The sequence below is a fragment of the Aquila chrysaetos genome, chromosome 5 (assembly GCF_900496995.4).
Source record: "Aquila chrysaetos chrysaetos chromosome 5, bAquChr1.4, whole genome shotgun sequence".
In the NCBI taxonomy this organism is placed as follows: domain Eukaryota; kingdom Metazoa; phylum Chordata; class Aves; order Accipitriformes; family Accipitridae; genus Aquila; species Aquila chrysaetos.
Genome location: NC_044008.1, coordinates 4,034,752 through 4,062,276, shown reverse-complemented (window position 1 = coordinate 4,062,276; position 27,525 = coordinate 4,034,752). Strand labels below are relative to the sequence as shown.

Sequence of the window (27,525 nt, the reverse complement as noted above, 5' to 3'; positions counted from 1 at the left end):
ATGAAGCACACGGATGGAGAGAGGGATACAGGACACCATCAACAAACTTAACCTCTGATGGCACAGCACAGACTGGGAGCATGAATCTGCTTCTAGCCTTTATAGCATGGGCAGATATTCAGGCAATAAAGACAATAATGAGGTTATTTTGACTCTTTCAACAGACAATTCCCATGCACCATGCAAATACAGGTGAGTTAAACTGCCCAACAGCCCTATGAGTAAAACAGGTGCTCCTGTGTCCTTTTTATGGGTAACATAGAAGGAGAAGTTGGAGACGGACACACAACCCAGCAGAGCCAGCAGGGATTCTCAGGGGAGATGTCCTGGCTCTACCTAAATAGATGGAAATCCTGCCACCGGCTTTACTGGGATTTCAGCCCAGGACTTTTGGATGCTTTCTGTACACTTTTCTTGCTGTCTCTGTCTGATATAGTGAACTTGTAAGAGGCATCAGATTGCATCATTGTTTGGGTGTCACATGAAAAAAACCTTGTGCAATGCTTCTCCTGTGCTACTGGGGTAATTTTTGCCATCTCATGTGGCACATCTCTTACTTTGTTTTAAAAGTATAACTGGCTGGCATTAAGGCATTTTATATTCTATTCTATTCCATTATATTATATTAGTCCCTGGAAGTCCAAAGTGGTACCAAGAGAGCAGTAGGGCCCAGCTGGAAAATGTGTTACAGCCCATAAAATGCTATCCTTCGAGTGTGAAAGGTTAGACTGAACTATCTAGCTATCTCTTCATTATTTAGAGTGGTTAATTACAGGATTAGATTGATACTCAAAAGGCCTCCACCTCCACCGTGCTGGGTGGTGCCTTCAATGAGACAACACACTATCTGCCAGTATGGGGCAGGGAGAAAACCCACTTACCTTCTTCATGGTGGCTGCAGACAATATTGCACCTGGGTGGCCACGTTTCCAAAGGATGCCTGAAGAAACGAGCAGGTCCAGCCAAGAAGAACATTTGGAAGACCAAGACCTTCTGCAGTCCATGGCCAGCACATTTCTTTCCTACCTCACCTGTAAGATGCAGCTGTTGTATCTATTGCTTTTTCCTGGGGATCATCATACTGCTCGGGTTATAGCACCAGATTTTATAGAAAGGGAAACCGAGGCATGTACGGGGGGGACAAACATACAGATTTGCTACCACCCAACACTCTGGACATAGCAAGAATGGAGCGTGTTCCCTCCACTTGTCCGTGACACCTCATGCCATCTCCCTTCCCTACCACTGCTCCATAAATCCCCCCTCACACCAGGCAAGAAGCATCACCTGCTAGTTTATACACAGCACTTCCCAAAGTACCTGCCTTCTCCTCGCAAGTCTCCTTTCCAAGTCATGAGGAAGCTAAATCCCACTTTGTAAGATGGACCTGGTGATGGCACCATCTTCTGAGCTATCCAGTCCTTTACGCGGTGGGAGAGTCCTGGGGGGAAGGTGCTTTTTGGGGCAGATCACTTTGAAGGGCATCGTCCCTCAGCCTGTGCTCGGACTGGAGGTGGCACGGCTCATCCGCTGCTGAGCTGAGAAGTCGCAAGAAGTCACCTGGCTGGCAACGAGACAGGGGCTGGCAGCACCGGTTGGGGTGTCACCACCCCAACCACAGGCTGCAAACCCCAAAGTTCACTGCCAGTGTAGTCGGCATCCTTTATCCCAACCGCAGCAGCGCGACGCGTTGCCAAACAGTTGCCGGTGATGAAACGTCTGCAGCAGCCGCTGGCAAAAGCAGCTGGAGCGATTCGGGGAAATATTACGGCTGAAGTCATAGGAGCCGGAGCTGGTGCAAGGAAAACATCCAAACCCTGAAATCACCGAGCAGTCATTAGATGCAAATGAGGAACGGGTCAGGGAGGCAGATGGAGTCATGCACATGAGGCGCATCCCTTCATGAGTCAGGTCCTTGTCAGAAGCGTGTGACCGGGAGCAGGAAAATGCTAAAAAGCCCAAAGTACTGGAGCAAATCCCAAAAGTGAGTGGGGCACAGTTGGCTCGGAGGAGGCACTGCTGGCTCTGCGCGGCTTGTTCTGCTGACGCAGAGCTCTCCTTCGAGGGGAGACCGGCTTGGCAAGTGTCCCAGCCTGGGGAGGCATGCGGGGAGTTCAAAGTCGGAGTCATGCATGGCACATGAGATCATCTGGTTGGACCTTTCTGAGATGACGAGCTGATGCATTTCCCTGGTTCACCCGGCATGGGGGCCCATAGGCATGCCCAGCAGAAGCACGTGCTCCAGCCCAGAAAAGCATCCCGCAGGGAAGGAGCCACTGTTCCCTTTGCTACTCCTTCCAGTGGTGGATCAGGTTTCCTGCTACGGTCTTGAAGCTTTTATCTGATTTGAGCTTGTCTGGTTTCCACTTTGAGTCATTGGTTCTTGCTATAACTGTTTTGATGTTTAAAGAGCCATAAGAGCCTAGTATCCCACAGCCTGTGGAAGTACACATGATGAGCAATCGTATTCTGCCTAGCTTCTGACCAGCTAAAAAGCCAGAGCTTTCTGCACCTCTCCCTCCAAAGCTTTGCCTCCAGCCCCTGAGCAACACTGATCATAGAATCATGGAATCATTTAGGTTGGAAAAGACCTTTAAGATCATCGAGTCCAACTGTAAACCTAATACTGCCAAGTCCCACTAAACCATGTCCCTAAGCGTCACGCCTACATGTCTTTTAAATACCTCCAGGGATGGTGACTCCACCACTTCCCTGGGCAGCCTGTTCCAATGCTTGATAACCCTTTCGGTGAAGACATTTTTCCTAATATCCAAGCTAAACCTCCCTTGCCGCAACTTGAGGTCATTTCCTCTCCTCCTATCTCTTGTTTACTTGGGAGCAGAGACCGACCCCCACCTGGCTACAACCTCCTTTCAGGCAGTTGCAGAGAGCGATGAGGTCTCCCCTCAGCCTCCTTTTCTCCAGGCTAAACAACCCCAGCTCCCTCAGCCGCTCCTCATAAGACTTGGGCTCTAGACCCTTCACCGGCTTTGTTGCCCTTCTCTGGACCTGACGAACCCTTCTGTTCCTTTTACTGCTTTTGCAACATCCTTTCACAACCACGAGCTGGGCAGAGCTCCCCACCACGCACAGAGAAGAGGACGTGCTTCTTACAAAAGTTTTGCGTTAGCCATTTTAACCAGTCTCACACCGGGAGATCATATTGCATTCCTTGTCTCCTGAATGATTTCCACAGTTAATCTTTGTAGAGTATAATCCTGCAGTAGACGGTGATGCCCTGCTGTCCTTCTCCCCAGGTTGAGAACTTGCCATTGGTGAGTGTCTGAATGAGCACAGTTTGCATGGGGAGCCCGAGCCAGACTATTCATCCACCTATGTGTCATCTGAAAGCGATACATCACTGGCAGTGACTTTGTATTTACCATCAGACCTCCTCCTGATCCCTGTGACACCTCACCTTCAACATTACATTTGGTGCTAATTCCCAGCTGAGGCTGGTCTTTGAGGTCTGCTAGGCAGCCAGTTTTTAATCCATTTTAAAAAAGGTTCTTTGATAATTTAGCATGCCAGTTTTTGAATTGAAATGTATCACCAACAAGTACATATGGAGTATGGGGCGTGAGGACAAAAGTCTGAGCGTATTGTACAGTCGCAGTTGCCTCTATCAAACAAGTCTTTAATCTCATTCAAGAACGATAAGCCGGGCTCATTTGAAAGTACTGTTTTTCTGTCAAAACCAACTTGACTGACATTGTTTATATTCTTGTCATTTAATTCCATATAGATTGAATTGTATGTAGTGCTTCCCCTGTTTTGCATGGGATCTGTTGTCATGCCTATAGTTACCTGTGCTGTCCTGCTTGCCTTTTCATCAATGCGTTATCCTTCTCCTGGCCTTCAGGAGCTCCTCCATATGCTAAGGCTTGCAGTAAAATTTACATGAACAGTCCAGAGGCCTATGGAGGCAGCTTTTAAGGACCTCTTGATACAAATTTCCTAGCTGACTGATCTAAAAATATTTGTCTGTAGTAGATATCCAATATCCTCCTTGGTTCTACCAACAGAAGAGATTCATCTTACCTAATTTTAGCTGCCAAAAAGTCAGGTGTTCGGTGTGAGCCAAGTGTCTAGCCTCCCCCTCTCTAGTCAATGGAAGGAAGCACTTTTAGAAAGCAACTCATCCCACCCATCTCTGGAGTGACTGAATCACCCTCCAGAAGAGCTGTCTCTCTCCATCAACTGCTTAGAAAGGCAAAATAGCTAGCTGGATCAGACGCTAAAGTTTGATAGCCCTCCTCCCTTTTAGTAAAGATTTAACATCTCCATTGTAAGGACTCCTTTTGCTCCTTATCTACCTTAAATACTCCTTCTTCTCTTCCTTATCCTCCTTAGCCCAACCACCGCCGCGTTGCCTCTCCCAGAAACACTCTCCCTAGTTATTTGCTACATGACGCCTTCTCCCTGGTATCTGTACCCCCTCTTTCCCCTGCCTTTGTTCATTATATACTGCTTTTTATTTCTTCTTGCTGCTTTCATCTTGCTGTTCATCCAAGATGAGCACCACGCTGAACGCTGTAGTTTTTTGGACATCCCAAATAAACTCTTCTTCGCAACCTTCTCATTTCCATCCAGGGGGTTTCATCTCAATGTTTTATCCCATTTCTCTCTGCAGTTTTGGGAAACCTACTGTGCTACCAGCTGCTGCATCTCTCATCGAATCTGTTCTCTCTTAGCTCATACCAAATGCTGTCACAGGTGATGTTCACAAGTCTGTGAACAGCCACCAGCTTCCAGTCCAGTGATAAATATAATTTTATCTGTCATAATGAGGTTTGAACCAATTGGCTCACATTTGATGCAAGACCATTTGTGTCAGAAATGATCTCCTTTAATTTTTAGAAGGCTTGCGGATGTTTTTTCTGCTGGCTGCCTGAAACTTGTCACATACCTGACTCACACTGACGTTCCCCTTAACAACAGCTGTATTTTCTGAAACGTATTATGAAGATGGACTCACAGAAAAGCTCATTTTACTCTGTTCTGTAACTCCGTGACCCATGTTGATTCTCAGATGCTACAAATACTTGCTCTCGGGCTTGATTACAATCAGCCTGACTTGTTCTTAAAACTGAGAGGATGCAGAAGGTATATGGGCCAACATGCCTCAAGAACAAGCCTCTAATCATGTTTTACCAATAACTCACAAAGAAACCTTGAGATGAACCACTTTTGTCTCTCCGCCTCCCCGTCGCTATAAGGGAAACTACATCAACTCTGCTTTGCAAAAAGTTTTGAATTTCTCGGTTGCAAGAAGTTGCAAAAGTACAGAGAGTTACTGCTGCAGACTCATGCTCATAAGAGATGTTTTCAGCTTGGAGAACATTCAGATCTAGTTCCCCCTTTAAATAAACTGGCTCACATGATTAACTCTGTAATAAGCTGGGACCCACAAAAAACATGCTGTAACTACCAGAGTTCAGAAGAAGTATTAGTACAAGAGAGCTCCCATAAATGCCCCAGAGCCAGATTTACAAATACAGATAAGACATGGCCTGTAGAAAATCAGACATCAAGTCCAAATCTGAATTCTCCTAGGACTCATACGTTTTCATTTCTCCTCCCTCTCTCCCTTTCCTCCTTCCCCGCTGCTTTTGCCAAAGTAGATGAGCTGGCTACCGTTAATGGCATCATCCTGAACATTTCTCATGTTGCAGCACCGAGACTTGTTAAAGAAAATCACCGTGTAATGGCATTAGTTTGCACTTTTATACAGTACCTTTCAGCTGGGAACTCCAACGCCGTCTACAAGCACAAATTGATTAAGCCGCACAACGCGCTGCCTCGTAGGAGCTATTGCCCACCTTTGCAAACCCCCATGCAGCGGTTCGGTCCGCTTTGCTCACCCCACGCTGCAAGCCCATGGTGGAGTCAAGAGATGAAAGCAAGGGCTGGTTCTCCTGCCTTTCTGACCCTCTCCATGCACAACCTGGCTGGAAGTGGCCAGCAGAGCTTTTTTTTCCAGTTCAAGGGTACCGGTGGGGGGCAGCTACAAAGTGGGGGGAGCAGTTTGAGTCCTCCCATCTTTGGCATATTCCCTCCTCTGCTCTCCTCCCAGTCTAGTGCATGGGGAGGAATAAAAGATGATGATCCATTGGCAGAGAGGAGCTTTCTGCATATGCATCTCGGTGGTGGGAAGTCAACCGTGCAATGGGTTGAGGGCTGGACAGCTCCGGTGAAGACGAAGGTGCCCAGCTCCCCTGGGTCCCACCTCTGCACACCAAGCCTACCGGGATGGGGGGAGAGGCATCCCCCCAAGTCCTGACCCCCGAGGTCCTGCTCGGGCCACCGGGCTCCTTCCCATCCACCAAGAACCGGAGGAAATGCTTCTGCCTCGTGCAGGAAACGGTGCAGCTGAGCAAATCCTCCCTGCCCCTCCCTTAAATTATTTAATGTCCTACAGGAGCAGATGACCCCTGCTTAGCAGACTGTCAGGAGAGCAGCAGCCTTTGATGCAGTAATTGGAAATTTCCATTCTTTGCTTGCAGCCTTGAAAAACAGAAGAGTCTAATATACTGGGAAATCTCCATGCTGAGCTAGGAAATTTCCATGATGGAAATTTTTAATATATTCTCCAGCTTTAAACCATTCAGGTTGATGAGGCTTGGGGTTTTTATTTTGTGTTTCATGTTGTGTTTGGGGGTTGTGGTTTGGTTTGTTTCTGTTTGTTTGTTTGCTTTGCAATTTGCTTTAAAAGAATCGATGAATGACTGTGGGAAGGGTTGGAAAAATCAGCCAGACCGAAGGAAAGTAATGCATTTGCAGGAGAAACACGTGCAGGACTAGCAAGGCACCTGTAACACTCCTGGCCAAGTCAGAGATAATGGGAACCTGTATTTTAACGAGACGATAGCTGCCAGCAATGTGGCAGAGGACAGCGATGACTCCGCAAGAAGCTCTGCAGCACAGCTTTGAAAGGTTGGAGCTTTTGATGCTCTTTCCATAAAAAGCCCAGGAGCCCAGAGGGTGAATATGCCTTTGCCCACTCAAATACTTTGCAGACCACACAAAAAAGCAGGTAAATAGTGGAGAAACAGCTCTGAAGAGGTACTTGTGTGAGCCTTTGGTCTAAATACCTGGCAGTTCTTGCGGGTGCTTTGAACAGAGAGTTCTCAGGGACAGAAAATATAGGAGGGAATTGTCAGCTGTGCTGTAAAAATTATGATGAGGAGCTCGTAGGAACGAGGGTGGGAGGACAGCAAAGGAAACACATTGGAAGCAGAGCTACCGCCTTTCCTGAATGTAATATTGAGATGCTGCACAGCCTCCCGGTTGGCTTCTGCAAACCTGTCCCAGGCTGCAGCCTCTGAGGCTCTGCCAGAATTGGACCCAGCTCCCTGCACGTGCCTCGTTCTGTCACGTACAGATGGTGGGGCTGCTTCTGCCGACGTCTAGCGTCAAAATGCAAAGTGGCCTTGACGTTTCAAAATAACAATGTGAAAACAAAACCCTACCAAAATTTAAGATCCTTTGGCATGCAAAGCCCCCTCCATCCAGAGGGAAAAACCAGCAGAAGCGGTTGCTCTTATCACCCACTGGGCCATTTATTTACATAAGCAGAAATTAGGGACTCATGGAGACGGAGCCATTGCCACTTCATTTTGTCAGCCAGCTCCTTGTGAGTGGCAGGGGTGGGCAGAAAAGGAGACAGCCTGACCCGCACCAGGGGCTTAGTCTTTGGTCCAGAGTTTGCTTGTGGGGTCGATGCACAGACACAAGCACCTCCACAAAGCCAGCCTAACCCAAAGGCAATGGGAGCTTCTCGGCTGGCTTGTTTCTAACACCCCCAAAAGTGTTTTCTCCTTTGGCCACGAGCCCCTAGGTGCATTCAAGATGTCCCTGCCAGTTCCCAGCGTGCAGGAGCTCAAAGGAGACACTGAACTGGGATGAATGGTCGGGGGACCAGTCAGTTCTTCATCAAAGAATATCAAAGGCTTTATTTAACTGTGCTCCTGCAGGGCCTTTTAAGCTAGGAGAAGACACTGGTCAGGTGGCAGTGGGTGAGAAGAGGTAGGACTGGTCCTTCTGAGCACCAGTCCTTTTGCCATTGGGTCAACTCATGAGAGTATCCTGAAGATCCCTTTTGCTCGTCCATCACTTAAGCCCTACATACAAATGAACCAAGACACCAAATCAAGTTATCTCTAACGGGGAAAGAGCTAAATTGTTGAGCATCTGCCTGGGACATGTTGACTATAGATGACAAAATCAGAACTAAATCCTGCTCTGCATTTGCAATTAATGCAGAGAAGTACATACCTCTAGGGCACAATTCATCTCCCCGCAAAGCAGACATCACACTCAACCATAAGTAAAATTACTGAGCTTGGAGTCTGGCTCTACAACACAAGTGGGTGGATCCAAGCCTCACAGACTACAGAAGTGGGTGACTTTGGCTAGACAGATGGCTTTGTCACTGAAATCTCGTATTCATTTATCTGTCCTTAAATCTGAGTCCATCTGCTGTCTCCTGCGTTAAACACAGAAGGTAAAAGCCGTCATTGGGATAAGGTCGGTCCTTTTGCTCTGGATTTGTACAGCTCCTTGCACAGCCAAGTCCTAGTCCATACCTACAGTCCCCAGGTACAGGAAGAACATGAACAATGTGCTGCTTCTCTCTGGATTTGATTGTTCAACCGGGATAGGGACCTTACAAAAAAAAACCCATCAAAATTCTGCTGGGCTTTCACTGTCCGTTGCTAACGATAGTGTCTTTTTTATTTTCAAGGATTTCTTTATTATTTCCTCTTTGCCGCTGCTGCCAAAGAGTCATTCGAGTAATTTCCTCCATCCTGGAGGTGAGCCAAGCTCAGGATCATGTCTCCAAAATCAGGACCACATCTTTGAGTGGGAGATGGGCCACAGCCCAGGACCTGGTGTCCTGGAGCCCAGCACAGGGCTCAGCCACCGCTCCAGGATTGGGGCACTCGGGGCACGATTTCATGCTGCTGATTGCCGGGTTTCTCCGCTTTGCAAACTCAGCTTGACCTTAGAGTTCAATTCACCGCTGGCCAGCTGAACCCAAGCCAGGTTTCCTGCGAAACGGGGCTCACACCTGAACTTTTTGGGCTCGGGGTGTCATTCAGCCCAAGCAGGGAATACTCCCCCCAGGCTGGATAATTGCTACTTCTCACAGGCTGCAGGTGGAGAGGGCAGAGGGAGGGCAGATCGCTGCTATGTGTGATGGCATAGCAAGCAGTCTGACTTTTGGACCTCTTCCTCAGTGGTTTTATTCCTGAAAATGATTTATTAGGGCGGTCTGTTTGATTTAATACGCCATGGAAGTGCTCTATGGGTCACAAAAGTAAAAGCTGAAGAAGGACCTTCAGCAAGTGCTGCCAACAGTATTTTGCCCATATTTCCTTCCATGTTCCAAGAGACTTGCTAGATTTGTGTCTGGGTGGGTGGGGTTTTTTAGCTCATTAATAGTTTTACTGGTCTAGGTCAAGTTTTACTGGCATATAGAAACTGTATGTCAAATTTACAACCGGAATATTCACAGCCGAGGGATTTACACCGAGGCTGAAGCTGTTTAAATAATCAGTCAGTCAAGGAGCAGCCATACTTTCTGGCCAGCCAAAATGAACCCATCCAAATGGGATCAGCTCCAGAGCAGTGCCGGTGCCTGGTCCATGCAGAGTTAAACCATCGAACCGAGTGATTGCGAATGCTGAACACCATCAGAAATTGTGATTTCTCCATGTATATTTCATGAGGATAATAAGGAGCTGCATTTGTTAAAGAAGCCGGTGCTTATAAATGATGCACTTTATCACTCTGCCTCAGTTATCTTAGCACTTCTCCCAGCCGCTGGAAGATTACCCACATTATACATTCAACAGGTTTTGTTCCAGCCATTTTCCAAAGTGAATTTGCACTGTTCCCTGTTTAGCTTGGCTTCCCAAGAAAGCAAGGCTTACGTGTTTGAGCACGGTGCATTTGGGTTCATGCTTATATACCTGTCTCTCCAACACCTCTTGCAGCTGGTGAACCTGTTGGGCGTCTTCAGCTGAATTTAATAGAGAGATGGAGAACTCAGAAGTGCAAAATTTCTGGAAGTTTAATGAAAGCAAGCAGGCAAAGGGGAGCAGCAAGGAAGACAGAGATTGCAGACTGACTGCAACTCCCCTGGGAATCCAGATAGAAATGAAGTCTTGTAAGACCTTCACCTGCAAGCAAGGTGAGCCTGAGCCTCCACCCTACAAGGCACCAGAGAATCCACACACAAAACGCATCCTTATCGGGGACCTCATTTGTTGCTATCAGAACTACTGGGTTTTTTTTTATTTAGAAGTTGTTAGTTTAAAGGAATAGGTACCTTGTGGTGCAGCATCAGAAGGAAAACACAGCGAGAGACACCATTACCGGGTGGAGCTGAGCAGAAAGCACTGCCTCCCGTTGTGATGCTGTGTGGTACTGAGCAACAGGGAAAGAAAATATTAAACAGAAACAGGCTGTGATATTGGCTCATGGCCTGAGCACAGGCCTGGGAGTTTGGAAATCCCAGGATCAAATCATGTCCCTGATAACAATTCCTTTTATTGCCTACAAGCACTTGGGTTTTTGGCTACCTTAACTAAAGAAGTGAGGATAATAGAGCCTGTCTCACAGGGTTGTTCCTGTCCAGCAATATATAATCACTTGATGTGCTCAGAGGATTAAATGTACCCCACAGTGAAATAAAAGGCACCAGCGATCACTCCTGTAGGCATTCAAAGCTTCTCCCTACCTTTGACAGCTGCCATGCTACGGCAGAGATTGTTCTGCTCAGCCCCAGCCTCAGAATCCAAATTTAGAACGTGTCCTATGACAGGAATCATTTACATGACAAAATCTGCCTTTCTCCAGATTCCTCTAATTAAGTCCTGCCTCCCTCGCAGGCGAAGCAGTTATCATGCTGGTGGAGCATTGCAGGAAACCCGCTGTGAGAAAAGCAGCGTGTCCATGTGTGGGATGCTCTCCTGAGCCCATCAAGACATAGTTGGGTGCTGGACAGCCACCTGCGGGATGCTCTCCTGAGCCCATCAGGATGTATTTGGATGCTGGACATCTCAGGGTCAGCCCAGACAGCCAGGAAGGGGGTGAGGGCTCCTTGTCCTCCTGCGCTGGCTGCAATCCCACCATGGAGCTGCAGGTGTGACTGGAGCTCAGGAGCCGGAGGGGAAGACTGCCCTTGGCACAACTTTTAGGGCAGATGTGGATGTTGTTGTAAAGCTGCATGGTTGTGGGTGCCTGAACGAGAATGGATGTTGGTGAATTTTTCAGCATCGCCTGGGTATCCACTGAGTATCTAGGGTGGAAAGACCCACCATGCTCAACAGCAATTGCTGTCCTTCAGTGGATGTGGTGAGCTGCTAACGTGCCTGGCAGCTCGGGAATCAAAGCTACGTGGTCACACAAATGAATATGAATGTGTCCCTTGCTGACGATTTTAGGAAATTCCACGTATCCTTCAACCTATTCTAGAAAAAAAACCTCCTTATGTATTCATCCTGGGGTCACTGAGTTACTTGCAGCAGAGTATGGTTTCAAAGACTTCCTTCTTGAATAGCTGCTGTCTCTCCTGCTGGGAAGATCTGTATGTATAACTGGCAGAGGAGCTTCTTCCTCCCATGGGAGGGATGTGTGTGGAGCCTTCGTGGTACTCCCCACCTCTGCAGCTCCTGGGAGGATCAGACCTCACTTCAGATCTTTGACGTTGCAAAGATCCCTCTGCTGAGGCACCCAGTGCTCTCCCAAAGCTGACTTGCTGGCTGCTCCGTGTCTACATGGCTTGGGCGGCATGCTCTGCATGCTGACACTGTTCGGTTACGTGACAAGGATCAAAGGGTTCAATGTGCCGTCAAGACTCAGAGCAGAAGGAGAGGGTGGCCACGGTCATCAGTAAAACACAAAAGGAAGGAAGGGTGGCACTGGGATCTCCAAGTGCTACAGCTCATCTGGCTCCAAAAAGCCTCAGTGACATGGGTCAGTATTTGTTACCCGCTGGTGGCCCATCGCCATCCCTGCTAGGTCTGGGAGTGATTCAATATTGCCCCTGTTTCTCCAGACAGGGGTACATAAGCAGCTGGAGCAAGAACAGCAATGAAGCTCCAGGAACCACAAGACCGTTTGCCAGTGATGCAGTTGGAGATGCTCTTCCTAGGGAGCAGCTCTTCCTCCAGCCTCCACGTGCCAGGACAGATTGTCTTTCAGATGAGTGACAAACTCCATGCCCTCAAACCCAGCACCGGCTCCAGGAGTGACATTGCCATGCTTTCTCATAAGGACAGTGTGTTCCTCCTCGTCATCCATCCAGGCGGTGACCTGAGTCCTTTGCCCTCCTCTTCCCCCATCCCTCCATCAGCTTCGTGCTGAGAGCTGTGCACAGTGTTGCAGTGGGGAGAGGACACATGGGACATGATGGCCAGCAGCAACATCTGGGGCACGTTGGGTGGAGACAGGGACTCCATCGTGCTTATCCCCTTGATAAATGAGATGCTAGACCCTTGGAGGCTCAGCCACTCTACCCACTGGTGCGTGAGGGCTCACAGTGTATTTATCTATTGGGAAATGCCCTTGAACCTCCAGGAACCTGCTAACCCCCCAGCAGAACCTTTTTATGGTGCAAGCAGGTCTCCTCTGCCCATCAGCCACAGCGTAGCACTTCGGGCAGCTGCCTGCACTTCCATCAACACAAAGCTCCTGCCAAAGGCAACCTGTTATCCCAAATAGGAGCACATCGGTTTTACGCTCTCAGACTGTGCAGGAAAAGGGGTCATTTCACTCAGCGATTTCTGCCAGTTTCCACCAAAGTGATCACAATTCAGGGTCCGTTTCTGTATTGGATGCCAACCACATAACGCTCTTAATCTTGGTAATTGTAGTTTATTAAGGTTCTTGGAAACTGGCAAAATGGCTTTCAGAGGAATAAAAAAAAAATCCCAAACTCCAAATCAGTGAGGAAATTCCCTCAGTGGATCATGGCTGAAAACAAACATGTTTTTGTGCTTCCAGAAAATCGGCAAGACTAACAGTGCCATTGTTTGTGTAAGGGGGATTTCCACATTTCAGGGAACAGCTTGGAAGCCGTTGCAGCGGCTGCCCTCAGGAGAGCAGGAGATGTGAACGAGCATCGGGAAAAATCACAGCAGGTTAAAAATCATGGGATTTTATAAAATTATCATAGAGATTTGGGTTATGTTTTGTTTTGTTTTCTTTTCTTTTCTGTGCCTGCTGTCGGAACCTTTAGGGGGCATATTTTCCTCCTTTCCTCATAGCATGAGGACCACAAGTATACCAGTCTATTTTTGCCCCTAATAAAAGCTCCTTGTCACAGAGCTACGTGACTCGGGGCACCCTTGCGTCAAAGGCAGCATGAAATATCACAAGATTTATAATAAAATTACACGAGTCGGCAATGCCGAAACCTACCATGAGAAATGAGTACCCCACCCAGATAAAAAAAACAAGCCTGTTTTTTAAAAGCTGTGCTGGGCTGTGCATTAGGACAACGCAATTTTGTCCTGCTGTGGACTGGAAGCAAAGGGGTTCATCTGCGAAGTGTCTGCTCTCACCATCCTTCCCACGTGAGCAAGGAGGGGGTCCATGCCAGGGCAGCCCCGTTGGCTTCAGACCAGGTCCTCTTCTCCATCCAGCTGTTGTGTTGGAGGATGGGGCCGATCTGCCAGCGGTGTGGGTGGGTGCTGCCTCACCACAGCTGGCTGCTTTGTGGGAGCTGATTTCACCCGAAACATGATCCCACCATGGAGATCTTCACGGTGGGGCAGTGATCTCTGGTGAAGAGGCGCTGGTGTCTTCTGCATCTCAAGAGAGCATCCATCTCATGCCTGGGGCTAAAGAAGGTCAAGCAGCCCAGCAAGACCAGCTGATCCCTCTGGTCTCTTGTCAGGACTTGTGGGATGAATTTTTGCACTCCCAATGTCCCCATGTTGCCTCCACACTTGCTACCTAGGATCGCAGTCCCTTTGCAGATGAAGGACCCCATGGAGATCACCTGTACGCTGTATCACCCTGGAAGTGCCAGCAGAGAGCACCAGGCTGATCCCATTAATTCTGAAAGGTCTAAAAGCAAGGATCCTCTACATGCTGCTGTTGGTCTGGGAGGCAGGGACCACATCAAATCCAGGCTTGGTCAAGGCAAACCCAAAGCTTTCTCCTATTGCTGGCCAATATTTTATTCCTTTTAAATACCACAAGACCAAAAACCATCCAAAGAGAGACTCAGCATTTCTTCAGGTCCTCAGGAGCGGAGGGAACTCAGGAGAGACTTGCTGCCTTGCAGGGCTCTGCCCAAGGCAGGGACCAAAGACCAGGCAGGGACAGAGCCCACTGGCCAAGGACAGAGCCGTGGGGACGGCAGACAGGGAACAAGGGTTGGTGAGAGGGAGAGGGGGTGAGGGAGCCAGAAATCTCTGTCTCATCTTGCTGGCCTTCATCTATCCATGCGGATGGATGCTATCACCCTAAACATTGCAGTGAGATATTCCAGCCTCAGCTGATTGCCCTGTCTGATACCATTTGGGAGATTACCATATCGCTCGGCTGGGCTGCCTGCCAGGAAAACATGACTGAGAGGGCAATAAGAAGGGTGCTTTGCGGGGAAGGCGATGGCATCACTGCTGACAGGGACGTTACCTCATCCCCTCTGAGTAAGCACCGTGTGGCCACCCCAAACCTGGAGCAGTGGCTTGGCATGGGGTGACACGAGGGGCTCTAGGGAGCGAGGGCAGGGTCACATTAGTCCTGCCACCACAGATGAACCTGTGACAAATATTTGGTGGGATGGGGCAGGCACTCGGGACATGCTGCTGGGACATTTGCTCTGTCTTGCTGCAGACTGGGAGTAAGGAGTGTGGTTGTTCTTGGGTTGACAGCATGAAACCTCTGCCCTACCATGCTCTGTGCAGCATGTCTGAGTGATGCAAGGTCCTTTTGGGGCACGGGAAAGAAGAAATCACTCCTGTTGATACTTACGAGTAACAGACACCCATATTCCCTTAATTTTAGCACTTTTTTCAAAAACTGTATGAAAAACTCAGGACCTAAACTCAGAAGCTCACACCCAGGCACGTTTGTGGTGGAGCACCCTAGCCAAGCAAAGACGAGCAAACGCAAGGTGGGAAGACCCTGGCTTAAAAATATTCATGCAACCTGCAACGATCCATCTTGTGTGGGTGAGTCCTGATAGCCCTTAATTACGCAATCCCATGCTATTTTTTGCGCTGAGTTGCTGCCTCGTTCAGTGCTCAGGATGTGCCGTGCTCAGTTAATGAGCAGCTAATCAGCGTTGTTCTTTGGCTGCTTGTTGCCGAACCCCACAGAGCTGGCCGGTGGACCTGGCAGCCCTGGCAGTACAGGGATAGTCCTCCTCTGTCTCCGGGTGGAGGGAGGGCACCTGGTGTGCTTTGAGTCTGCTAGGGTTTCAGCTGCTCTCATGGAAGACATCTCGCCTGAACGCTGGCCAATGACCATTTTTGAAAATGATTGCATTCAGGCGTATATTCACAGGAATCCAAAGGAAAATCCTACTCCCAAGCTCGAATCCACGGATATTTTCTTAAAAGGGAGAAACATCTTACACTTCCCTACCCCTGTTCTTAGAAATGGCTGAATGTTTTTGGCTGAAGGTGAAGCAGAAGCAGTACAAAACACTCAGTGTAGAAAACTTTTCAGAGTTCACAATGTTAAAAGCAAGACAATGCATCTTCTAATGGGAAGTTTGGGGTGATTTACTAACCCATCCTGAAGTGCTACCTAGAAGTTAAAACCATACGTCTCCATCACTCAATAGCATTAGCTGCTCCAAAGAAGAAAGCAGCTTAGCTCAGCTTACTGCCAAACAGAAAGGGGAACACTTCAAAAGATCCAATTTCCAGATTAGACTCAGGGATATTTCCCTTGTTCTTCCCCAAAAGCTCTTTTAAACAAACAAGATATCAAAGGTACCAGAAAATCATAGCATTTAGTTTCTTTAGGGTCTCTGAAGAGTTCAGGAGATGAAAATAACTACAAAACTATCAATAAATCATGACCTCAGCCTGATGAGATGAAGGATGATGAGGAAATACTGAAATTAGGAATACCTACTATAAGCACAGAAACGCTTTGTGTCTTTCTGTACCCCTTATGAACCCACCAGTGCAGGGTCTTAGTTCAGAGGGAGAGGCTTTCATCAACGCATTAGCTAAGAAAAAGAAAACTGAATGAAAAGGGCAACTGATGTATTATAGTTTGCCTGAATAAAGCTGTTAGATCTTACCATGACTCTAAAACTTGATAACACAAACCATCATCTTCGTGCACTTCCCAGCACAGTGGATATGGCCCATGAGGGTCCTGCTGGGCTCCCTTGTTCAACACAACCCCATTCCTCCCCCACATGATGTGGAAATGCGGAACCAACATCACTGCAATACAGAAGATGCCTTGGCCAAATTGAGAGATGCCAGTAGAACACCTGCCAACAAAACCATCTTTTTTCTGATCCCCCCACTGCGCAGTGGAGGTTGACCAACATCATGTCCACTGTGCCAGAGGCAAAAACCAAAGCCCTGAAGGATATTCAAGATCCATAAAAAGAATTTGGGGCAAAACATAAAATTAAGCCATGAGCTTTGGTTTGCATAGAGCATTCTGGTGAGCCAGGGTAGGACTGGCTCATGGACTTTCTGGTACCATACACTGACAGGTTTGAACTGGCCATTGTCATAATATATATGTGGAGGTACTTCCCCCAGCAACGAAAAACTGTTGTAGGGATTAACTTGGTACTATCCCTTGAACTCAACAGGCACATGGTACCCCTTAAATGGATGCCAGGCTTTGACATGTTAAAAGGCCTGGATATGTTTATAGGACAAGGAGGACCATTTATGCAAAAGGTCAGGTTTCATGGGCAGGCTGTGGACTGTCTCACTGAAGCACCTTTATAACTCACAAGAAACAGAGACTGAAGCATTATAAATGCCAATCACAGCAGTAGGGCTTGATTTGCTTCATTTTAAGGTTGGCATCAAAAATGACAGACCAATCTCTAGATGCACCTGCGTCTCTCCGTTAGCGGGTGACTAAAGGGAGCTGAGCGTGATGAGTGCGGTAGGTGCCTGCTGTTGACACCCACAGTTAGGGGAAAGGAATGCTGCCCCTTTGCCTGGGGTCTGGTGTAGTCCTCCTGGGATGGAGGAAGGACGTTGCTTCCTCATTGCGCAAAGGAAAAGGTCAACCGTCGGGCTGCAGCGGATGCTGACCAACCGCGTCACCGACTGCTCCTGCGCCAGGCTTCGCCCCCGTTGTCTTTGCCAAAACTCAGCCACTGCTGACTTGCAAAGACTGCCCAGAACAATCCTGTTTCATTGCCAGTCGGTCACGTCTGGACACTGAACCTTGTCCTGGACTAGTTGCAAAGACAGGGCAGGAGTAAAGTCCTCCCCATTGCTGTGACTCCATCGCCTTGGGATCTCGCTGAGAAGTTGCCTTCAGGCGACTACAAGGGAGGAGGCCACCAGAGGCAAGGGGCAGCGGCTCCGCAATACAGCAGGTACCTGGAAAACTGGCATCCCCCATGCCGCTGTGCTGTGCCATTGGCTCGAGAAGAGCTGACGCATCGCTCAGGAGTCGCTGTCGGCGGCAGAGCAACCTTCACCGACCTTGGCTCTGCAGACGATGTGGCTCCCGTCGGTTAGTCAGCACAACACCTGGAATCTGCGCTTGGACTCTTTGAAGCAAAAGCCGCCAAACTTGGTCTCTGTTTCTCCTGGATGAAGACCAAAGCTCAAAATCTGGCAGCAGGACAAGTCATGCAGAACATCCAAGTGAATAGCTGTTCTGTTGAGGGAGTTGAAGAATGTGTTTATCTCAGCTCGGAGCAGAGCTCTCCAGGCAGGTGTTTGCTGTATGTGCTGTAGAGCAGTGTCCTTGATGGGCTTGCTGAGGAGGGTATGGGAATAATACAAGCTCTAACTTGACATGAAATCCAGCAGTAATAGACCTGCACCCAACTGTGCTACTATATATCTCCAAGAGAGAAATGCTGCTGAAGTGACTCACAGGTGCTCAAGGTATTTCATATAAGTTGCCAACACTATTTTTCCGCTGTGCTAGAATGGGATTGGTTAATTGTGTGAAGTCAAGCACATTTCAGGATTTGGAAGAAGGCAGCGTTATGCGGGCGTTGGAGCAATGATTCACACTCTTGCACATGTGGCATGTTTGGGTGAACCCACACAGTAGACACCACCTTAAAATTCACCACTGACATCTGACCAGGCTAGAATCAGCCTAGTCGAGAAACTGTGCTCAACCTTGCACATGCAAGATTCCAAGAAAGGGAAGTCACCAAGGCGCCACCTCCCCTGGTCAAAGATCTGAGACAAGGCCATTCATGGACATTGCATCATGGCCCCATGGATCTGGCCACCACAGCCAGATCTCAGCGATGGAGGTGCACATGACACACTTAATTGACAAATAAAAGAAGCCGAGGTGGAGGCCATTTAAGCAACATGCCCATAACCCCAGCAGAAGGTGTTTTCAGGGCTAAGTCACGGTGAGAGGGAGGCTGCTGGTCTGGCAGTTGGCACGTGTGTCCACATTTGAGAACATGCAGGTTCAGTTCTCTCTGCTACAGGCTGCCTGGGTGCCCTCTGGGAAGCAGTTCTGTGAAGTCAAGCTTCATCATGGCTCTTGGGTCCACAGTAAGTCCTCCAAGCCTGACAAATACTCTTTGGAGCCCGCTACGATAACGGGGAAGAGCAAACTATCTCAGAAGGGTCCAAGCAGCTAGCTTGAAGGAGGAGCTCTTTGGGCTTCACTCAATCCATGTTCACAGCCCCAACCCTCCTGCAGAGTTAGGTGCCCTCATGCTTTGCCTTTACAATGCACCAGGGTACCTTGTTTTCTGTTCCAAGGATTAGTTGGGGATGTAACAGCCTCCTCTACGTGCCCTTCATCCTTGCTACACAGTGGTCCAGCACCTCCCTCCTGTTGACCACAGCCAGTGGCGTCCTCTGCCCACTTTCCCCATCTCCCAGGGGCATAAAACTTTTTTGGCCATTTCTCTGGAGGGGACACTGTAACTCAGCCGATGGTGAAGCAGTCCTACCTCGCAAGCTGTGGCTAAGGACCTTGGTCTCTCTTTGCCTCGGTTTCCCATGTGCAAACCAGGTCTTGGTATTTTCCTACCTCTGCAGAGCAAGCACAAGGATAAGTACATTAAAAGCTTGGATGTCATTCAGGTCCTAGAGTACTGGGAGCCATAGAAGTGACTTAAATAGATGGTTTAAAGCCAATTAAAGGAAAATCTTTGCTCTGAATGCAGAGATAGAAAAGATATAACGGGTCACCCAGCCCTGGTCCCTGCCAACGTAGGATTGTTCTGTGTATTTACTGGTCTTCAGCCTTGTCAAAGCAGGCACGCTGTGAGCAACTTCCAGTACTTCCACCAAGACAAAATTCAGCTTTTAGCCTGAACACTTGCTCTCTTCATGTCACCCCTTTATTCCCATTTATCCCCTTGGCAATCCATCGTAAAGCTTGTTTCCAAGCTAATAACAGGGGAGTTACAGCAGCAATGGGATAACATCACATTAAAGGGATGAGTGTGCTAATACCTCTGTTTGGCCTGGGAGCATCGCCTGGGTGAATTAAATGCTCCCAGGTGCCTGAGCTGATGCCGAACGGATTCCCTGCATGAGGTCCCCTCCTTCACATCTCTTCGCTCGACCAGGGCACACGTGTAGGGTTATCATCCATCACTGGGCGAGGCCAGTCTCCTCCAGGTTATGCTTTAAGGTGGAAAAAGTGTGATAAACACATGCAAAGGGTAAATATTTGTAGAAATGTTCGCTGCCTGGAAGCCCACCGTGAAAACACAGCGCTGCCTTCTCAAAGTCAAGCCCTCACCTTGGTGGCCAGGTCCCTTGGGCATAAATCACTCTTAAATTCAATCTGTTTATTCTCATTTGTCTTCTCGTCTCATTTTTACTTCGACTGTACAGACACAAACCCATTTGTATTTCACGTCTTTACAAGTGGTATTTTATTCAAAGCTTTCATAAGGTGTTTTTTGTTCTTGGTGTCCCTGGGGGGCTTCCGGCTTCGGCAGCTGAGATGATGCTGTTCAAGCATCACGAGTTGCTGAGGACTTCGCTCCATTGCTTTTATGCAGAAGATCCTTTACTTTCACTGTAATGACGTGCATCTCAGGCCAATAGATGAAAACAAATAGGTTATTTTGGTAGCTTTTCACTCTTGTAAAATTAATAAGCTCCTCAGCACCACCCTAGGAAAGCATTAGCTCAAGACACACAAGAATATACGCACAGGCAAAACTTCTTGTTGCAAGGAAACCTTTCTCCAAGCCCCATCTGCACATGTATTTCTGCCAGTTACTACTTTGTTTAAGCCCTGGGTAGGACTGTTACCAAAATAGCCAATTCATTGCAATCCACAGCTGTTAGATGGGCTTTGATTGCAGTCACTGGGGGCACAGGACCAGAGGTGGGGCAGGATTTGAGCCTGGTATAATATGGCTTGCTCCATGCTGTAGGCTGGATTCCCCTGTGCCTGGCTTGGTGATGTTGAAGGGGTGAATGTGCTCTGAGGATTTTTGATGCAATGAGACTAATCTGTTCCTGCCACTCCCTTTTAGCCATGTTTCTATTTTGTAAACATCGGTCAGTCATGGGTTTGTTTTATTTTAATCAAAATCTTTTCATGGCAGACTGGACCTCTTTGCACAGCCTTAGAAATGCCTACGCTTTTATTACCAGAAAACATTATTTTGAGTCACTCTTCTTCAAGTAGGGCTTTTTACAGAAATCTGTGGCAGTCTTCGACCACTAAAATGGAAAAAAAATTTAAAACCAATTTGACTTGTCACCGTTTCCTTTGAACTCACTGATGACTTGATCCATTTGCCTCTATTCAACCCCCCCATTACCTCACATCTTGCGAGGCATTTCCATCAGCTCTGGTGACAACAGCAGGTCCAGCTCCTGGCAATGACAGCATCTGGGGCTGGATGAGGCTGTGGACCTCTTTGAGTTGGCTTTTCTAGCACTGCCAATGCAGGCGATGCATTTTGGGAAGCCCAGCTCAGACATTCATTCCCCAGTTGCACATTTACCTCTGAAATTACATTCTTCAGCCAAGCTCTAAATTCAATTCAACCATGCAACTTCTCCTGCCTTCACCAAAAGCTGCCCTTTTGCAAGTCCAAGCTGATTTTGGCCCTTGTCTGTGGCCACACAAGCCAAGTAGAAAGACATCCCATGGACCAGCGTGACTGTTTGCTCTGTTCCTCCGTCTATCTCAAGCGATATTCAGTCCGTCGTTTGATCTGACGGTGACTGCTGCTATTTAAGATTGCCTCATTGAACCCAGGCTGTGTTTCTTTGCCGGGTAGTTTTTGCAGTCAGTTGCTGTTGAAGAGCACGTGTTCTTGTATTGATTTGTCCTGAGCGCTGAACGCAAAGGGCAGGAGGGATCCTGGAGTCTCACTAATGCTCCAGCTCCGAGCATCGGCAATTAGCAGTACAGCATCCCACCTCAAGGAAGAAGGCGGCAGAGGTAGCAATCTGCTGTTGTCCAAAGCCTCCCTTGCCATCCTGCGTGCCATTTCATTCTGATTTATGATTTGTAAAGAGGCAGCAACACAAAGGAACAAGAGCCCCATGGTGCTGCACAAAACCAGGAGAAGGCAATGTCCCTTGTCACAAGCACTCAAGACCCTCCTGGGTCAAATCCTGTCCCCCGAGTCTGGTCTTAGCTGACCGCTGCCAGGATAAAGGATTTGCATGCACATCCCACTGTTCATAGCCTGTCCGACAGGTCTCGGTGGACGGAGGGCCAGTGGGCTGGCAGAGCTACCTGTAACAGCAGAGCTGGTGTGGATGTGCAAAACTAGTATTTGATTAATTAAGGCTTACAAAGCATGTTGAAGACCATAGAAGTCTGCAAGTGCAGGCAATTTAATATTTGCATGACATCCTGCTTCCCTTGGAATAATCCCCGTCCTATGTTACAACAAAATAAGCAACCTCACACTTTTAGGAACCAGCTTGTTGCCTCATCCCCTTGGGGATGGTGACATTAGCACCCAAATACAGAGCAGGCACACAGGGTCCAGGTGCAGGACCCAGAGCACCCTGCCCACTCTGGAAACACCATTTCTCGGATGCTGTGCCCAAGCTCCTGAACTCCAGCGGTTTTAGGCCGCCAGTTCAGGAAAGCCTGGGCTGTGCCGTGGCTCCCCAGGGAGGAGAGGAGCTGGAGCAGGCTGGGATCTGCTGCGCCTCTCTCTTCCCTCCTGTGCTGTTCATTTTCCAGTGCAGCTTCCAAAAAAAATGCATTAAAGGATTGCACAAGGATTTTTGGGACCATAACCAAGCCCGCCTCCCAATGCAGAGATGCAAGGGTGGATATCGCAAAGGAGCAAAGAAATAATCTCACTGTCCTCTACCAGCATCTCTAGCTGATCATGCTGCCTTTAGTTTTCTTCCCTTTACATTTGCCTGCTCCTGGGGAGACAACCCTCAGCCGTGGAAATTAAAGGCAGCTGGAGACAAAGAAAGGGGTTTTGGGAGAGGGCGAGGATCCTGCCCGCTGCTCCCTTGAGCCAAGCCGCCTCCTTGCCTGCACCTTGCTCAGAAGCAAAACTCCAGCTCCCCAGCAGGTCTTCCAGCACTGACAGACCTGGCTGCGTATAAAACTGCACAGAGGAGGCTATGGGGGTGGGGAAAAAATCTGCCTGCGAAAAACAGGGGAGGTGGTTTCTGTCCTCCAGCCCCACATCTCCACCTCTACCTCACTTCTTCCTTGTCTCCATGCCCCTGCTTTGCATGCTCCCACCATCACCCATAAGCATCCAGTCCTGCAGAGCATCTGCACCCCATACGGAGCAAAGCGGCTAAAACCCTCACCTGAGCGTGGGTGGTGAGACATCTTCTGCTCTGCTATAGCATTCCCAATAACGGCACGTGGCAGCTCCCATGGGACTGCTGAGGGACAGTAGTGTCCACCTCGGTCAGCCGGGCAGCAACGCCCGGCTGGCTCCCACATCTATATTTCTGAGCTCCTTTAGCCCTGCGTGCAGCAATGCCCTGCTACATCCCTCCTTTCCCCACCCATGCCCCACTTTCCTTTTTGACCTCCTGCCCTGCTTTCTCTGAAAGCCGCTCCATCCCTCCCCATCTCTCTTTTTCTCAGCTTCTCGGGGAGAAAGGAAATGGTTTTTCAGTTTAGCAGTTCAGGTGACATCTCGGCCAGCCTGGGCTGAACCCAGTAGCGAAGAAAATAAAAGCACATCCAAAAACAAAGTCCCAAGATTGCTAGCAAAGCCCCTAACAGCACTGCACCTGCTCTGTGCCACACGTGCCTGTGCTGTGCTGTCTATAGGTGCCAGGCTGCAGCTCCTTGTTTTCTGGACTATAAAGACCAGGGGGAGAGAAGATCTTTTCCTCAGCATTGACACAGGGATGCTCCAACAGAGGGTTTGGGTACCCCCAAGCCAGCCATCATCCCAAATGAGCAGGAAGGTGCTGGTTTTCCAGCCCTGATTTTCAGGATGCTTTGGAGCAGGACCCACGTTTACCGCAGTGTTTCTCTTCCTCAGGCGCAGTGGTAACAACGAGAGTGTTGGAAGTAGGCTGATGTTTGCTAGTGACTAATTAGTATGTTTTTTGAGGTCTGACCATCCTCTGTCCCTTCTCAGCAATGCCAGTTGGCAAAGGAGGTGAAGGAAGGGCCGTTGTGCTTTGTTTGCAAGTGGCATCTCCTTGGGCCACTGGTTAAATGTGCTTTACCCAGGAGAGGGGCTGTTAGGGCTGCAGAAGGGCTGCCTGCCTGCCGGAGGGAGCAGGCAGGTATAGGTGCTGCATGCCTGGACGTCCACAGCCATCGTCTCAAGCCCGATGTACCCGGCCTGGGTCAAATCTGGGGCAAACCTGGGATCACATCCGAGCCAGAGCCATTGCTTTGCCCCTCTGCCCCTAACAGCACCGACTGCCTTTGGTTGCGCCTCGTCCTCTGCCTTTTGCATCCCCACCAACCCCGCTCCTTGTAACAAGGATTTTTATTTTCCAGCCTAACCTTTGTCTGGTTGAGCCAGTGAGTCATCTCACTCATTAGCTGAACTTTGAATATCTCTTTATCCGCTGGATCCCTTTCAAGCTCGTTCCCTGGCAGCGGAAGCGCCTGCTCGCCTTCGCTCTGCTCTGGATTGCAGAGGAACCGCCTGCGTTGCTCTTGCAGCGGCATCTGTCTCCCCAGCTAAGGCACACTAATAAAATCAGAGGGGAGCAGGGATGGCTTTCAGCCCATGCACGCCTTCCCGTGCCCCGGGGGTTAATTGCTTGGAGGCAGCCCTGACCATTTAGGGACCCCCCCAGATTTTTGGCTGGTGCTCGACCCCCATTCTTCCACCCACCACCTCCGTTATTGCTGTAGTTTGTGTTTGCAAAGTGACAAGGACGCTCTGCAGCTGCTCTTGAAGCCGGTTGTGCTCATAGCTGGCTGCTGGCGGAGCCCGACAAGAGCTGCCCCGAGGATCGGTCTCCTTGCCGTCCTCTCCAGAAGGTCCAAATCCTTCTTTAGTTGCCTTCTCTGCTTTTTCCCCCTCTTGCACAGACCTCCCAGTGAGAGCAGGGATGGCCACATGGCGAGGAGAGGAAATTTAGTCTCTTGCAGCTGAACGAAGAGGGTATGGGTCAGCTGTGAAAGGGCATGGATGATTTAAAGGGTTTTAAAGCAGGTGGGAGCAGTGTAGGTGACCTCAAATCACTGCTCCTGACATACTCCTGGCTGCTTCAGCATGGGTGAAGACTCAGGGAGCCTCTCGCCGGATCAAACAAGAGTGGAGGGTGCTCGGTCAGAGGGAGAAACCCCTTCCCCACTGCTCCCTTGAAGGTGGACAGGAGATGACTTTACCTCCTGGAGAAGACCAGCAGCCTCCTCGGTGTCCCCGCTGCCTTTCGGCCAGGTCATTTTGCCACCGATTATTTTTTTTTCTGGTCTCATCATTTAGCAGCACTAATCACCTTTCCAAATTGCTGGGCACGTGACCGAGAGCATTTCCTTTGGCATCTCAGCTCTCCTGTGCCTGCTTACGTGCACGCCGGTAATTTGTGTCTCTCTGAGCCGGGGAGCTGGAGAGCTCTTCCCCATGAGGAGCTGATGATTCACGTCCCCAGAAAAGGGAATCAATAAAGCATGACTAAGGCAGCCCTACATCAGGATGGTGATTAGAGACTGCCTCCACATCTTTGTCCGGAGTGGCAATTTACTGATTGTCTTTACGATTTTTGTCTTGCGGGGTCTTTGCCAGGCTTCCAGCAGCCCTTTTTATTTATTCATTTATTTTTTACTCCGGCATTTCGCAGGGTTTGGATTTGCTGCCTTGCGTTTTCTGGGGATGGAAAGTTGTGCCTACCTACAAATTTCTCGGTGATCCGGTGAGAACGGTAATTCACGCTGCCCTAAACCATCCCAAACACAGAGATGGGTGTTATTAATCACTGCTATGGGGCCGCTTGGGGATTGCTTGCCCACAAAACCGCTTTGGGGCAGAAGACTTTTTGAGAGTTTTTGATTTATGAACTTGCCACCAAATGCACCTAACACACAGACAAGTGCACGCTGGATGCAAAACTAATTATATGCTATCTGCAGCCAGCCGTTCACGAGAAGGTAGATTAATGCTTGGCCACGAGACAGAGGATACTTGTACACCTTTTGCAGCCCAGCTCCCAAGAGTACATGTACGCGCAGGTACTCCATGGCTCTCATGTGGTTTAATGCTATTCCTCCGTGCTTCTCCAATTCACCATGTGCTGAAGCCTTCTAGGAGCAATGCAGGGATGCAGAGATGTGCCTGGTCACCAAACCAGCCCCACTCCTAAAGACTCCGGGAGCATTTCTCTGGCAGCTGTGCTGTCCGAGCGTGGCCTAGGGAGGGTTTGTCTTTGCAAGATTATTTCACGCCAGATCAATTGCCCAGCTCTGATAATGGTACAGCCCCATGGTAGTGAAGTGAGGGATTTGGGGGCTGTTAAACAGGGAACCCCAACCTTAGCGACAGGTAATGTGAGGATGGGGCTGGGGGCCACCGGCTGGTGCAGGAGGCATCAGGGAAAAGTCTTCTTGTGAGGAGGGGCTGCTTGGAAGACCCTCCATAAGGGTAAGCTCCTGGAATGGGGGGGGGCACAGAGACGGCACTCATCACCTGATGGCATTACGTGGGCATCAGAAACACCACGGGGAGTGGAGACCCTGTCTCGGAGCAGTCCTCAAAGCCTGAAGAGGTGATAACGGGGAAGAGGAAAGCCAGGAAGGAAGAGATGCTTCCCCACACCCATGCCAGGAGGATGCAACACATAATTCCTGGCACAGAGGTTGCAGTTTCCACGGCAGTCCCCGAGGCTCAGCCCAACCTCCCTAAGCACAGGGAACTGAAATACCTCTCTAACCTACCTGCTTGTGAAGCCAGTTATCCTTGTGGTACCCAAGCGATGTCTAACAAGAGAAAACACTCTCGGGATGGACGAGCACAGGAGGAGTGGGACACACCTTAGCTTAGACCCTGGATTTAGGCTCTGCCTCATCCCATCCCCAGTCCAGCATGGTCTCATCTACCCGAAAGAGCTGCTTCGACATCCCCAAAAGGGCAGATTTCTCCCTGCAGCCCTTCAGACGTGCTTAAACCTCTCCATCAATGCACCCTCACACTTCTTAGTACCAGCGTCATTTTTATTACCTCCATCAATGGTGCATGGGGCTGCCTCCAGGGGGCAAGCCAGGATGCCTAAATTAGCTCTAGGGAACCTGTATAGGTGACTTCAGTCTGTCCAGGACCAGCGAGGTATCCCCAGCAGAGACTGAGTCTCCCTGCTGTGCTCAGCCCACCCAAGCCCCTGGCCCTGTGGGGTGCCCTGGGCAAAAGCCTCTCCCTACCTGGGCATCTCCCGCTGGGTAAAGAAGCAAATAGAGGAGGTAATGGCAGTGCTGAAGCACGTTGCTGATGGAGACCTGGAGTTTCGGTGCCCTCAATCCACCCCCCCTCCCAGTTTCAGGGATGCTTTTCCAACAAAAATGAAAATAAAAGCCAGATGCCAGCCATGCGTCACAGGTGTGGGAGTGCTGCTGCACCCAGCATTTGCTTTCCTGAGTGGGGACACACTTTGGCTTAGTCCCCCTGGTCCTGGCTCCAGGTCCTGCTGGGGACGGGGATGTCACGAGCAAGGGTCCCACTGGAGCTGGTGATGCTGTGGGCAAGGGTTCTGCTGGGGTTGGCAATGCCATGGGCGAGGGTCTCACTGGGGCTGGTGATGCTGCAGGTGAGGGTCCCTGCTAGGGACGGTGATGCTGTGGGCAAGGGTCCCGCTGGGGACCCCGCTGGCCCTGGCGATGCTACTGGCTGCTCGGATGCAGGTCCTCATCTCAGCCCGCCTGCGAGGCTCCCGTTCCTGGTCGGTTCCCAAAACCAAGTCAGATGACAGGGTTATTTACTAA

General features: G+C 49.4%; 1 long non-coding RNA gene across 1 annotated transcript in view; it reads left to right on the top strand.

Annotated features, from left to right (window-relative positions):
- LOC115341262 overlaps positions 1 to 14,378 on the top strand; it is a 33,938-nt gene extending 19,560 nt beyond the window's left edge. Inside the window, exons 8-9 of the long non-coding RNA XR_005932480.1 lie at positions 10,002 to 10,198; positions 12,068 to 14,378. This is a non-coding gene — a long non-coding RNA (uncharacterized LOC115341262). The remainder of the gene's footprint in view (positions 1 to 10,001; positions 10,199 to 12,067) is intronic.
- Positions 14,379 to 27,525: the final 13,147 nt, after the last annotated feature.